This window comes from Eleutherodactylus coqui, chromosome 11 (genome assembly GCF_035609145.1).
Source record: "Eleutherodactylus coqui strain aEleCoq1 chromosome 11, aEleCoq1.hap1, whole genome shotgun sequence".
Taxonomy (NCBI): Eukaryota; Metazoa; Chordata; class Amphibia; order Anura; family Eleutherodactylidae; genus Eleutherodactylus; species Eleutherodactylus coqui.
In genome coordinates this window covers 92,050,693-92,066,257 of record NC_089847.1, presented here as the reverse complement: position 1 = coordinate 92,066,257, position 15,565 = coordinate 92,050,693, and the positions used below count along the sequence as shown (strand labels likewise).

The following is a 15,565-nucleotide window of genomic DNA, read 5'->3' as shown; positions in this document are numbered from 1 at the left end:
AGCCAATCGCACTGCGGGCATGTTTTTTTTTCCTTTTTGCCACACACAGCCAATCGCACCATAGACACGGTTTTTTTGCCAGACACAGCCAATCGCACTGCAGGCATCTTTTTTTTTCCTTTTTGCCACACACAGCCAATCGCATCACAGACACCCTTTCTTTTACACACAGTGCCAATCGCACTGCGGCATGTTTTTTTTTTTTTTTTGCCCCACACAGCCAATCGCACCACAGACATCCTTTTTTTCCACACACAGCCAATCGCACTGCGGGCATCTTTTTTTTTTTTGCTTTTTGCCACACACAGCCAATCGCATCACAGACACCCTTTCTTTTACACACACTGCCAATCGCACTGCGGCATGTTTTTTTTTTTTTTTTCCCCACACAGCCAATCGCATCACAGACACCCTTTCTTTTACACACACTGCCAATCGCACTGCGGGCATCTTTTTTTTTTTTTTTGCCACACACAGCCAATCGCACTGCGGGCATCTTTTTTTTTTTCTTTTTGCCACACACAGCCAATCGCACTGCGGGCATCTTTTTTTTTATTTTTGCCACACAGCCAATCACACTGCGGGCATGTTTTTTTTCTTTTTGCCACACACAGCCAATCGCATCATAGACACCCTTTCTTTTACACACACTGCCAATCGCACTGTGGCATGTTTTTTTTTTTCTTTTTGCCACACACAGCCAATCGCACTGCAGGCATCTATTTTTTTTTTCTTTTTGCCACACACAGCGAATCGCACCACAGACATCCTTTTTTTTCCACACACAGCCAATCGCACTGCGGGCATCTTTTTTTTTTCTTTTTGCCACACACAGCCAATCGCACTGCGGGCATCTTTTTTTTCTTTTTGCCACACACAGCCAATCACACTGCGGGCATGTTTTTTTTCTTTTTGCCACACACAGCCAATCGCACAACAGACATCCTTTTTTTTCCACACACAACCAATCGCACTGCGGGCATCTTTTTTTTTTCTTTTTGCCACACACAGCCAATCGCACTGCGGGCATCTTTTTTTTTCTTTTTGCCACACACAGCCAATCGCACCACAGACATCCTTTTTTTTCCACACACACAGCCAATTGCACTGCGGGCGTCTCTTAAGATCTATTTCATGGAAAAACGTCTTCCAAAATATATAGATTTTTAGGGCTCAGTCAGAGGAGCGGTTTTTCCCCGCATCCATAGAGCAAATGCTTTGTAATGAATGTGGTCACATATCCATTTTTTACTAGTGAACAATTCGCTCCTGCAAAAAAATAGGACAATGTTTTTTTGATTCGCACAAAAATGCTGTTTTCGTGCAAATGGATGCAACTTTGACAATATGAAATCTTAGTCAAAGCCCTTAAATGAGCCCTAGATGCAGTAAAAAAAAATTAAAATATATATATTATAGCTGTGATTGGTCAAAGCGCTCAACCAATCAGGAAGAGCTGTGGCAGAGGAAGTCTTCAGCCTATATATGTATATATTATTATTTTTTTCCTTAAAGAGAAACCATGGCTGATTTTCAGGGGAGGGCTTATATTTCAAACCCTTCTCTGAAAATCACTGCAGGGGTTGCCGGCATCCTATGTGTTCCATTGAAAGCAATGCTACACGGACCTGCATTCACGCGTGTTTGTGCACATATGTGGGTGCGTGCTTTGTGCGCACCTATGTATGGCACACGCACACACTCATCTGAATGCACCCTTAGGGCTCAGTCAGTCGGGCGATTTTTCGGCCCCGGTCACGCGATTTGCGGATGCGCATCCGTCATGCGATCCGCAAATCGCAGGAGAAAACACCCCTGTGACTAAGGCCTTATAAAGCAAAAAATACGGTATATACAGTTAGTTATATCGTCTTTTAAATGTACATTTTCTTTTGCCCTATAGCTGCCATGCAGGGACTAACGTTATGCCAAGACTCATTTTATTTGATAGTCTCTATTGCCATTATCGCTACTATTGGTTTTATTACTATGAGGGCTCTTTCACACGACCGTTGGTGTTTTGACGTGTGCCCACCGGCGCCATAAAAACGTGTGAACGGGCACAGAAATCGAACGTTTGTGCGCCCGTTCAGACGGCCTGAGCCCAGTGCATATACGCTGAAGCCGCAATGCCGTTGGGCAGGGGAAGAAGACAGTTTAGCTCTGCTAAGCTGTTCTCCCCCTTCCCCTCACCGACTCTCTGCAAAGGGAGGAGGCGGGACGGGGCAGGAGCTAGTGTGCCAAGCTCCCGCCCCCTCTCCGTCCCTTGTTGGCCGCCAGCAATAGGAGGGGTGGTGCTTAGCTCCGTCCCCGCCCCCTCCCATTGCAAACAACTGGCGAGGGGCAAAGAGGAGGAGAGAAGGGGGAGAGAGTTCAGCAGTCACGCTGCTAAACTCCCTCCCATCTCCCCTCTCCGGCAGCTGTCATTGGCTCCCATAGGAGTCTATGGCAGTGGCTATATTCCGGCCGGGAAAGATAGTTCCAGGACTATCTTTCCTGCGTAGCGTAAAAGCGCCTGGTATATCACACTACCAACTACTGTCCACGTCACCTTTTACTCCACTGTGACTCTACACCATATATGAATGTGTTGTATCGTGTAACCCCAGCAAGTACTGAGGAAGACGTTCCCAAACCCCCAGACGCGGATACAAGCTGGTTTTAAATGAAAAAAAACTGAGTTCTTTTTTGACAAAACACCCGAGATCAAGCAGTCCCACTTCCATTTTTATCCCATTTCCTCTTCCCCAGGGGCGCTCCATCCATTTTTCTTCCCCTCCTCCACACTATTGTCACTATAGGGGGATGTCTCCCCTTTAAGGGCTCATGTCCACGGGTATATATATAAAACACTTCGGGTCTCCCGCAGTGTTGTACACATATATAGCCAATACACTCCTCCGGCAGAGACCTTTTATGGGCTGTGTATGGCACTGCGTATGCCTGGGAATCTGTCGTCACGCACATGCGCAGTCTGATTTTCTCTTTTTAATTCCCTGCTCTGAACAGCGCAGGGATGTGTATGGAAACGCTGCCTGTATCAATGTATTGTGTATGGACAGCGTATTGATACACAGCCCAAACAAGGGCAGTGTGATACACAGAGAATAGTGCATGCTGCAATTTATTTCCCTTGCGTATCGATAGGCAGTGCCCACACGCAGGTGTGTATGGAGCAATGGAAGCCCATATACTTTCATTGCCTCCATTCTATGCATATCACTCATGCGTGCAATGCATGCGGAATTCGTGGTGGGAAAACGCCCATGGACATGAGCCCTAACTGGGGCTGATATGGATGCCTCAGCTATAGTGGGAAAGTGTGAAATAGAAAAGAGGCAATATAAATGACCCCCCAGGAGGTGTTTGATGTAAAAATAAATAAATACAGAATTAAATATATATTAAATAAAACGACTCAACACCGACGCCAGCCAAAATCAGCGCTATTTGCGCCCTGTAATCTAAAACTATACAAATTATATATCTATACAGCGAAACCGAAATGAGGAACCCATTCCCTACTTTATTTTAGTGTAAATATTCTAATTTTACAAATAAACAACTATTATTTAAAAAAAACAACATTTTTTAGCTTATTACTAGATATTTAAAAAAAAATAAATAAATAAAAAATAAATAAAAAATGGCCCTATATGTCATAGAAAGAAAAATGCAGCAAAAATCATTTTGGTAGCTAAAGAAAACAAACAAAAAATAGGGGAGTAAAATCACCATACAGGTAAAATCCAGAAAAAGTGGTCCTTAAGGGGTTTAAAAAAAATGATTTTTCACAGCAGTTTAGCAGCAAAGCGCATCAAAAAGACACACAAAAAAATGCGCCTGCAGTATAAAGGAAGGACTTGTCTATTAGATGTTCTCTAGCGAGCGGCTGAGAATACAATCCCCTCATATAAAAGGGTTCCCCATGATATCTAACAATCACCGGCTCAGTATATAAACATGGAAACCCAGAGAGATGTGACACTTATCTGTGAGCGGCCAGAAGCTCCTCCGGACAGGGATGATGAAGGCTGCTAACAGCGAGCAGCAGCGGTTACATCCACGTAACGTCCACCTGCAGCGTCCAGAAGCTCCTCTCAGACAGGGATGATGTAGGCTGCTAACAGCAAGCAGCAGCGGTTATATCCACGTAACGTCCACCTAGAGCGTCCAGAAGCTCCTCTCGGACAGAGATGATGTAGGCTGCTAACAGCGAGCAGCAGCGGTTATATCCACGTAATGTCCACCTAGAGCGTCCAGAAGCTCCTCTCAGACAGAGATGATGTAGGCTGCTAACAGCGAGCAGCAGCGGTTATATCCACGTAACGTCCACCTAGAGCGCCCAGAAGCTCCTCTCAGACAGAGATGATGTAGGCTGCTAACAGCGAGCAGCAGCGGTTATATCCACGTAACGTCCACCTAGAGCGCCCAGAAGCTCCTCTCGGACAGGGATGATGTACGCAGCCAACGGTTGAGGAGAAGTTATGGGGTGTAGCAGAGGCAGCAGAGCTCCGGTGACTGTTGTAGTGCCGCTGCTGCAGGAACTGCCTGTGTGGACGGGTTCTATCTGCTTCTAGAACTGCAGACCGCTGTGACCTCACAGGAATTCCATAGAAACCCCTGTGACCTCACTCGACCGCACATACACACACCCTCACAGGTGGGCAGGACCGGCCGCAGGCCTCTCTAACCAGGGATCTTCTATACATGTTTTAGGCTCATTTCTCACATATTGCGTAAATCCACACTGGAATTCAGCAGAATAATCCACAACAAATTCTGAGGCTTTTGGCGCAGATTTCACTCATATTAAAATGAATAAAATCCGCCTTGAAATATCCACAACCTGCAGAGCATGCTGGGAAGGGGAAAATCCAGCGAGACTCCAATCCACGGCAGATTGTTTTCCGCTGTGAGTGAAATCCCCATTCACCGGTATTTGACTCTAATTGGAATTTCGGTGCTAAATCAGCAACCAAACCGGACTATGACCCTTTCACCAATATTTGACTATATGTTCTGATGAAGCGCCCCATATTCAGCCCAGCGTTACGCAGCTTATGCCGCCATACTGCAATATGTGAGCCGCGTTTGTTGCTACTTGGGGAGGGCTCTGTAATACGATTTCTGTCAAAAACCTAAAAAATACGACAATGCGGGATTTTCACCATCACAAGATCAGATCCGCATGACACTGCAGGTACAGATTCAGTGTAATGCGTTCGTGTAGGCGAATACTACAAGGAATATCACAGTGCAATATAGCATAAACATGTGATAATCACTCACATTAACACCCTGCAGGGACCTGAACTTAATAAAAACGGCTAGTGTACTAGAATCGCGAGGGTTAAACATCATATATCTTGTAAGATAAGAGGAGAAGCCGTCACATTACTGTTCCCCTGACCCCAGATACCGGCGCTACTAGGGTCCTCCACCGCTCTCCTGACCCTAGATAGCGGCACTACCAGGGTCCTCCACCGCTCTCCTGCCCCCAGATACCGGCACTACCAGGGTCCTCCACCGCTCTCCTGCCCCCAGATACCGGCACTACCAGGGTCCTCCACCGCTCTCCTGCCCCCAGATACCGGCACTACCAGGGTCCTCCACCGCTCTCCTGCCCCCAGATACCGGCATTACCAGGGTCCTCCACCGCTCTCCTGCCCCCAGATACCGGCACTACCAGGGTCCTCCACCGCTCTCCTGACCCCAGATACTGGTGCTACCAAGGTCCTCCACTGCTCTCCTGCCCCTTGATGCCAGCACTACCAGGGTCCACCACCCGCTCTCCTGCCCCCTGATGCCAGCACTACCAGGGTCCTTCACCGCTCTCAGGCCCCCAGATACTGGCGCTACCAAGGTCCTCCACCGCTCTCCTGCCCCCTGATGCCAGCACTACCAGGGTCCTCCACCGCTCTCCTGCCCCCTGATGCCGGCGCTACCAAGACCCTTCACCACTCTCCTGCCCCCTGATGCTGGCGATACCACCCTTCTCTCGCCTTCATTTATCAAAGCTGTCTGAAAAAAAAATTTGGCCTTGTTGCCCATAGCAACCAATCACAGCACAGCTCTGATTTCTGAAACGGCTCTAGTTACATGACAGCTGCGCTCTGATTGGTTGCTATGGGCAACAAGGCAGGTTTGTCTTCTAGATAGATTAGATTAATGAGCCTGTCTGTTCTTCCTGTCCCAGCGTTGACATGTCCGCACCACATACGATGCGGTGACCTGCAGTAACGCCAAACCTGCAGGATGCTGCGATTACAAAAATAGCCACTGACCCAAGAAACGCACGACTAAAAGAGAAACCCCCCACAAAGGATCCCTGTAGTGTTTATGGAGCTCCACACTTCACTGTTGATCTACTGCTAAAATCCGGCCGCAGGGTTTATGGAAAAAAATAATCCAGAAAAACGTCACGAAAAATACGTCACTATAAATGCGCGGGAGTAAAAACGTCCGTAAAGCGTATTCACGTGTCGCAGTCAGGGTGCGGCTGAGAACCACATCAAAGACCGCGTGTACTTTTACCTGTAAAAGCCATGTGACCAAAAAACACATCTCACATCTGTGGCAAAACTGCCGGGATTCTTAGATTTGGTGTGACTATACCCTTACACACCGCGCTCCGCACCGCGTGCTTTACACTGTATTTACACAGGCCAGTGCGATATAGGTGAGAGAAAATCGTGTATATATATCACAGTTGTAAACCTGCATTTTTCAGGTTTCTGCGAAACGTTCCCATGTTCAAAATGCGCTATTCGCATCACTGTAGGTGCGATTTTAAACGTGAAAAATAATAAAAAAGAAAGAATGAGCAGTTCTTGCAGTGGAATTGCCTCAAAACAGGACATGCTGCGTTATTTTGCACTTGCACTTGTGTGCGCCGTGAGGTCACAACCGCTGCATGGACAACGAGTAACGTGAATATTCCCACAAAGAGACAGTTCATCTGTGCATGCGCCAGCGGAAGACCTCGCGGCGCACATGTGAGACTTGGCAGCGCTACATGGATGACGCCTACTGTGTTATCCACGGCTAAGGAGTTGGGAGGGGTGGACTTTGGAGCCGAATAAGCTGCTAGTAGATGGTTCAGCCCGCCCAGCTGATCGCTCCGCCTATTTTGGCCATAAAGGCGTGAAGATTTTTGGGGTATTTTCATCTCCAATTTTCAAAAGACATAACATTTTTTTCCGCTGACTTGGCGTTATTTTGGGAGACAAAATGAACAAAATTAGCATTTTGCCTCTGCTTTTTTAAGGGTTTATATTTACGTTTTTTGCTGTGCAAGATGAATAGTGCGTTCAATTCACTGTACATGTCGTTACGGATACCAAAATTGTGGGTTTAAATATATATATTTTTTAATGAAAGGAGAAAGTGCGTAAAAGAGTTTTCTTGTTAATTTAACTTTACTTCTTTTTTTAACACCATTTTTTTTTAATGTCACTGTGGGGGATTTGAACCATAAAAGCTCTGTTTGCTATGATGTTGCACTGCAGTACTTTTGTAGTGCAGTGCATTATTGCTTACATTAGGCCAGTCTCTATGTACAGGTCATGTGCCGCACAGTGTAATGAGAGACACAATACTGTCCAAAGTCACAACTAAGTTAGGCTAACTTCACACGGGTGAGCGCGATACGGGGCTGTGAATCCAAACCACCATATCGCGCCCCCACCATGTGAATTCACAGGGGTGCGAGGCGTTTTCATGTGAAAACAGCCTTGCACGGCTTCCGGGAGGAATCAATCCTCTGCCGCAGCTGTCGCAGAGCATGGGAGGAACTCTGCAATCGCTTTCCTCCCCCATTGCTGCCGCCGGCCCCATTGAAAACAATGGATGCTGGGATGCGAGATCACGCAGCCAGATAGAACATGCCGCGGTTTGTTTCCCGCATCGCTCATGTGTATGACTCCATTCAGAAGGTGGTGGTTCATATTTGTGCGTCTCAAAATGCACAAATCTTGAGTGATTGTATCCCCCATGTGAAGCCGGCCTTATGGCGCCCATAGTTCAGGTCTGAAGTAGTCCGGGGATGTGAGCGGGACTTTTCAGCCAGCGCAGGCGCATTCCCTTGGAGATCAGTATGCGCGCACACTGACTGAAGAATCACACAGACCGCGTGCCAACTTCCAGGGGCTACGCCGCAGGAACCGTGAGCTGGGGAGGTAAGCAGAACACACCCCGGACTCCTCCTAACCTGTCCTATGTGCACCAAAACTTCATAGTGCTTATAGGGGACGACTGGTTGCTTTTAAAGGGGTTGTCCAATTACCAGACAGAATCTTTTTAAACCTGTGTTCACACATGGCGTTTTTCAACGGCAATTAAAAACTGAATTAAAAAAAAACTCTACAAAAAAACGCCATGTGTGAACGCGGCCTAATAGGGCTGTCTGTACTAAATTAATAAATCGCAACACTTACCACTCTGATAGGATCCAGCGCTGCAGTACTGGTGTTTGTTGTGACAGCGGCCACCACAGGTAGTCAGTTGATTGCAGCCAATCAGAGGCTGCTGTGTCACGTTCATTTCCTGTAACTACAAGAGACTGGATACGGCACTGACAGGTCAGCAATAATTATCTTTCTATATATCAGCACAGGTTATGTAGAGCCATGACCCGGGATGAGTACTCCCCTCTGCCGTCCGTTGGTTCGCTCCTTTTTCGCCCGCCGCCGGGTCCAGTGCACATGGCCTGTTAGTGCTGCCGAGCCTCGAACGTCGTTCCATCGTGACCCCCAAAGTCTGAGGGAGATCCCGAACCCAGCAGCTCCATGGGGAAGCACGGAGACCTCGAGTACGAGCGGAGCGGTGAGAGTTGGAAATGCACCAGGCGGATAACACGATAGATGAGCCGGAGCTCGACATGGAGGAAGAGGAAGCCACCGAGGAGGAGATGTCATTCAGTGAACCGGAGGACTACATGGACGACATGGTGGATGAGGATGGCACATAGGGGTGAAGGGAACCGGGAAGCCCCACTATATGTAATGGGCCACTAGGCCTTAGCGTATTGCAGTTTCCAGCTGCTGTAGCTCCCAGCGTGCACATATAGCAGGGGCGTAACTAAAGGCTCAGGGGCCCGGATACAAAAGTTCAGCTTGGCCCCCCTTTCTTTACCGGCACCCATACCTAAACCGTGCTGCATACAGCTGCAAAGCAAATTTCCATACATGATCTGGCGCCGTGGCATTTCCAAACATGACTTATTTCTGGACCCCTTAAGCCTCTATCACACATGGCCCTGGCAAAGCACCGCGCTTTGCCGCCATTTTACCTTCGTTTTCGGAGGCAGCGTTTCTGGCTGCAACAGTGGCTTTAGCACACCACATCATTGATGAAGTGCGCTATAGGCAAAAAATAAAACAGACAGCGCTCGAAAAGCGCCCCGTTTGAGCACATGTCTGTGAGCCCCCATTGAAATCAATGAGAGCGTTATACTGCGATTACCTCGGCGTTCAAAACGCCGCTGTAATCATTGAAAAAAAAGTCTGAATGAGAGTGGCTTCAGGAATCACGGCCCGATATCGCGCTCGCCAATATGCGAATTCACCGCGGATGCGAGGCATTTTTGTATCAAAAATGTCTTGCATCACTCCGGGGAAGTAGTTTCAACAGAGAAACCTGGCATCGCATTGCATGCACCCAGCACATGGTACGATGATGCCGCCGGCACCATTGAAATCAATGGGAGATGTGATGTGAGGGCACACACAAAGAAAGGCTGCAGGGGCCTTGTATACCTGTATATATGTACAGCTGGTATAAGTTATACATCTCCTGTATATTGTCCAGCAGGATAATGCTTGGCCGCGCACACAAAGGCGTCACAGGAGCCTCCACAACATTGTCACAGTTTCGTGGCTGCCTGGGCACCAGATTAATATATGGGACCATCGTTGGCGCCAACTACGACAGACAACAAGTTTGGACGATCTAGAGGCTCAGTAACAGCAAATGTGAAGCGATGAGCTGCAGGGTATCATACAGAAAATATGTATATCCATGCCCGCCTATATCACACCTTGTACCAAGCTAGAGGCAGTACAACAGGATACTAGAGCCTCCATGCCCACCCGTATTATATCTTATATACAAGCTTGAGGTGGCCCAACAGGGTACTAGAGCCTCCATGTCCGCCCGTATCACATCTTGTATCTAAGCTAGAGGCGGTACAACAGGATACTAGAGCCTCCATGCCCGCCTGTATTACATCTTATATACAAGCTTGAGGTGGCGCATCAGGGTACTAGAGCCTCCATGCTCACCTGTATCACATTTTTTGTCTAAGCTAGAGGCGGTGCAACAGGGTACTAGAGCTTTCATGCCCGCCCGTATCACATCATGTATTCAAGCTAGAGATGGTACAACAGGCTCCAAGAATCTCCATGCCTGCCTGTATCACATCTTGTATCTAAGCTAAAGGCGTTACAACAGGGTACTAGAGCCTCCATGTCTACCCGTATGACATCTTGTATCCAAGCTAAGGGCGGTACAACAGGGTACTAGAGCCTCCATGCCGACCCGTATCATATCTTATATACAAGTTAGAAGCAGTACAACAGGATACTAGAGCATCTTTGCCCACCTGTATCATATCTTATATACAAGCTAGAGGCGGTACAACAGGATACTAGAGCCTCTATGTCCACCTGTATCACATCTTATATACAAGCTTAAGGTGGCCCGTATCACATTTTGTATCTAAGCTAGAGGTGGTACAACACGATAGTAAATTATCCATGCCCGCCCGTATCACATTTTATATACAAGCTTGAGGTGGCCCATCGGGGTACTAGAGCCCTTATGCCAACCCATATCACACCTTTTATCCAAGCTAGGGGTGGTACAACAGGGTACTAGAGTCTCCATGCCCGCCTATATTATATCTTGTATCTAAGCTAGAGGCAGTAAAACAGGGTACTAGAGCCTCCATGCCAACCTGTATCACATCTTGTGTCTAAGCTAGATATGGTACAACAGGGTACTAGAGCCTTAATGCCTGCCAGTATCACATCATGTATTCAAGCTAAAGGGGGTACAGCAAGATACTGGAGCCTCCATGCCTGCCCTTATCACATACTGTATCCAAGCTAGAGGCAGTACAACAGGGTACTAGAGCCTGCATGCCCACCCATATCACTTCTTGTATCCAAGCTAGAGGCTGTACAAAAGGCTCCAAGAGTCTCCATGCCCGCCTGCATCACATCTTGTATCCAAGGTAGACGTGGTACAACAAGATACTAAGCATCCATGCCCACCCATATCACACCTTGTATCCAAGCTGGAGGTGATACAACAGGTTACGTGAGCTCCCATGCCCACCTGTATCACATCTTGTATCCAAGCTAGAGGTGGTACAACAAGATACTAGAGCCTCCATGCCTGCCCCTATCACATATTGTATCCAAGCTAGAGGCAGTACAACAGGGTACTAGAGCCTCCATGTCTGACCATATCACATCTTCTATCCAAGGTACAGGTACCGTATTATAACAGGGTACTAGAGCCTCCATGCCCGCCTGTATCACATCTTCTATCCAAGCTAGAGGCGGTACAACAGGGTACTAGAGCCTCCATGCCTGCCCGTATCACATCTTCTATCCAAGCTAGAGGCGGTACAATAGGGTACTAGAGCCTCCATGCTTGCCCGTATCACATCTTCTATCCAAGCTAGAGTCGGTACAACAGGGTACTAGAGCCTCCATGCCTGCCCGTATCACATCTTGTATCCATGCTAGAGGCAGTGCAACAGGATACTAGAGCCGCCATGCTCCATCTCATCTTGTATCTAAGCTAGAGGCGGTAGAACAGGGTACTAGAGCCTCCATGCCCCCCTATTACATCTTGTATCCAAGCTAGCGGTGGTACAACTGGGTACTAGGGCTTCCATACCAACCCATATCACACCTTGTATCCAAGCTAGAGGTGGGACAACAGGGTACTAGAGTCTCCATCTGTAGCACAGATTATATCTAAGCTAGAGGCTTAGCAACCAATCACAGCACAGCTGTGTTTGGTTGCTATTGGTAACAGAGACAGTTTTTATAACAGTGTGGTGCCATGATCCGCTCTGTATTTACACACACAGCTCTTCTATATGCACAGCACAATATAGGCTGTCAGATAGGCTCACCGCGGAGATCTGTCTGCTGGCTCTTGCTCCCGCGGTGAATCTCCGCAACGCCTGTGTGAGATCAGCCGCGCCGGCTGGGGGGCGACTGATAGCACTGATTTTAAATCCCCGCCTGCTGAAAGCTCCTCAGAGCAGTGCAGGAGAAGAGGCGGCTGGACACGGCTGAGCCCTGGCAGCTGCAGAGAGGTGAGTATACATTGGTTTTTTTTTTATTTTTACACATTTTTAGGATGGTTTTCAGGGAAGGGCTTATATTTTAAGCCTTTCCCCGAAAATCACTGCAGCCCTTGCCAGCAGCCCATTGCTTTCAATGCAGTCGGCTGTATTGCCGGCTCCATTGAATTCAATGGGAGAACATCTTTCTCCTCTTCCACAGCTGTGACAGCTATGGCAGAGGATCACTATCTTCATATATGTTCTCAGTGGGGTCGGCACTGCTGCCACCGGCCACATGAAGCACAAGGTGAAACCCCCGGATGCGACAGCATACACAGAACACCAGTTTGTTCTATAATTTTCACCGCAGGCGTTTTTCTGCATGTAAAATTTGCCCATGTGACCGCTCACATTGAAAAGCATTGGTTCTAACTGGTGCCAATTTTTGGACGTGCGGAAAAACGCCGGTTACAAACGTCCGTGTGACTGCGCCCTAAGCTGGAACTTTGCAAAACTTCATACAGGTGGTGTATGAACAATGAACATTCTTTAAAAACTTCAGAAAAATTGAAGATATTCGAGCAGGCACCCTCTCCCAAATTAGGTCATCTGACGTGGAATGAAGCCCTCCCTACATAACCGCAGAGATGATGTCCCCCTGGACAACAGATGAACGCTGTGACCAATAACATTAAAGTGGTTTTCTGTGCTCAGGATAGGTCATCAATAGTTGATCAGTGAGGGTCCACTATTTGGGATCCCTACCAATCAGCTGACTGAAGAGACAGCAACACTCGGATAAGAACCTCTGTCACTTCAGTCGATGCCAGGCACAGCACCATACACTGTACAGTGCCTGTGCCTGGTACTGCAGTTCAAGTGAAATGGACTGAGCTGCTCTCTAGCCATGACTGATGAACGTGATGTCACATGCCTGAGAAGAGGATGTGGCACTCATCAGAGCACAGCATTTCAATCGGAGGGGATCCCAAGCCCTGCACCCTCCATGATCAACTATTGTTGACCTACTTTTAAGGATAGGTCATCAATAGTGTAGTCCTGGAAAACCTTCTAAGTAATAACATACCTCTTGGCTCCTTGAAGGTTGTGACACAGCAACTTCATCGTCCTGATTAGTTTGTTCAGCATCTTGAAGCTCTGGATGCTTGGGTTGTTTTTTTGCTGCGACCTAGGGCCATAAATAAAAAAGTAGAGATTTGTGAAACGCTGTATGGATAAGATACAATATAGCCGGCTTCACACGGGCGAACCGGATTCCGCATGCGGAAGGGCCTGCAGCGGATTCGGGCTATGAAGCCGGTGACCCCACATACCTGAATTTTCTGTCCGTCGGTCATGTGCTGTAGTTTTTTTTCCTTTTTTAATGCTTGTATTTCCGGTGCAGTCGCTTAGCAATGGCATGGGTACCTGCGGGCCATACACAATGTTAGCTGCGTATGGGCTGCGGGTTGGACTGACTCCACTGACTTCAATGGAGGCCGTCTGTGCGGAGTCCGTAGCAAAATATGGCATGCGGCAATTTTTCCCCTGGTCACGGAATACATAATTCGTATCTGCGAGTGTGAGCAAAAATGTGATTTAACATGGTTTACAATGTGGAGAGCGGGAAACGAGAGCCACACTTCATCTGCCGCAAACCTGGAAGGACCGCTGCAGGCTCCCACAGAGAGAGTAGCAGCAGGCCACACACCGCACTCCTCATACCGCTGGTAGCGGGAGCTCCGGCAGCTAGACGCAGCTCAGAGAACCACGTGTGAGGGACCAGCGGCTCCCCATCAGTGACAGAGCGCGAGACGCTCACAGCACTCCTCTGCAGGTTGAGGTACTCCCGGGTGTCAGAGAAGACCCCCTGCCCCCGGGAGAAAGAAGCTGCACAGCTAGGGTTGCCACCCTTGTCACGAAAAAATACCGGCCATGGTTAAAAGGGGGCGGGGCTTGGGTGTGGCTTATCACGGCATTCTGCTGGTGATAGTGCCCCCTAAGCTGCTCCACTGGTAATAGTTCCCCCCTTGGTGCCCTTTCCCACAATTGAAAATTCTGACCGCACATCGCTATATACAGGAGATGCCCAGAGCTCTGCTACATCTCAGTGTGACTTTTCTGTAATGTGGCGCAGGCTGCAGCAGAGCTCTGCTACATCTCTGTGTGACTGCTCTGCCCACTGCCCCTCCTGCAACAGTTGTGATCCAACCTGGAAAGTTGGTGTCACTTACTGACTGCTGTACCCTCACCTGCTAGTACCCAGGCCACCAGGAATGACAGCAGCCTGTGCCTGACCTCTGGATGCCGTACAAGTATGCCATATACTGCCATCCAGTGCACCTACAGCGCCATTCAGTGCTCCTGTAGCCTCATCCAGTGCTCCTATAGCTCCATAGTATGGAGCTATAAGAGCACTGGATGGGGCTACTACAGGAGCACTATATGGAGCTACAGGAACACTGTATGGAGCTATAGGGGCACTGTATGGAGCTATAGGAGCACTGTATGGAGCTATAGGAGCACTGTATGGAGCTATAGGAGCACTGTATGGAGCTATAGGAGCACTGCATGGAGCTACTACAGGAGCACTATATGGAGCTATAGAAGCACTGGATGGGGCTATAGGAGCACTATATGGAGCTACAGGAGCACTGGATGGGGCTACAGGAGCACTATATGGAGCTACAGGAGCACTGTATGTGGCTATAGGAGCACTGAATGGGGCTACTACAGGAGCACTGTATGGAGCTATAGGAGCACTGTATGGAGCTATAGGAGTCCATACAGTGCTCCTATAGCTCCATACAATAACAGTGCTCCTATAGTAGCCCCATCCAGTGCTCCTACATCCCCACGCACCCAGTGCTCCTATATTGACTGTCTGCAGTCAGGCACCGTTCAGGCTCTTTTGTGTGTCCCACACTCCCTGGGACCCAGACTCCCGAGTCCCCACTCCCCAAGCAGCGAGCAGCCCCCTCCTCGCCACCATACTGACTAGTCTTCTGTTCTGCTCTGCAGCCTTTTTACCTCTCTCTCAGTCACGGTCTCACCACCAGACTCACCCCTGCCTGTACAGCCACCGATGTCCAAGGTCCGACCAAGTCCCGAGTCAGTACTCCCACTCCTGAGTCCTGACTCCCGCCATACACACGCGGGCTGTATCTCTCTGCTGCCTGCGCACGCTAGTAGTCCAGGAGGCTAAAGCGCATGTGCGAGACTTCCTGTGCTCTGGCGGACACACGACAGGGGCGCGTC

The 15,565-nt window shown here is 48.5% G+C and overlaps 1 long non-coding RNA gene across 1 annotated transcript in view; it reads right to left on the bottom strand.

The window, feature by feature from the left end:
* The window catches only part of LOC136582805 (uncharacterized), a 107,128-nt gene extending 93,713 nt beyond the window's left edge, over positions 1-13,415 (bottom strand). The window contains exon 1 of the long non-coding RNA XR_010787225.1: positions 13,395-13,415. This is a non-coding gene — a long non-coding RNA (uncharacterized lncRNA). The remainder of the gene's footprint in view (positions 1-13,394) is intronic.
* Between the last annotated feature and the right edge of the window lie 2,150 nt (positions 13,416-15,565).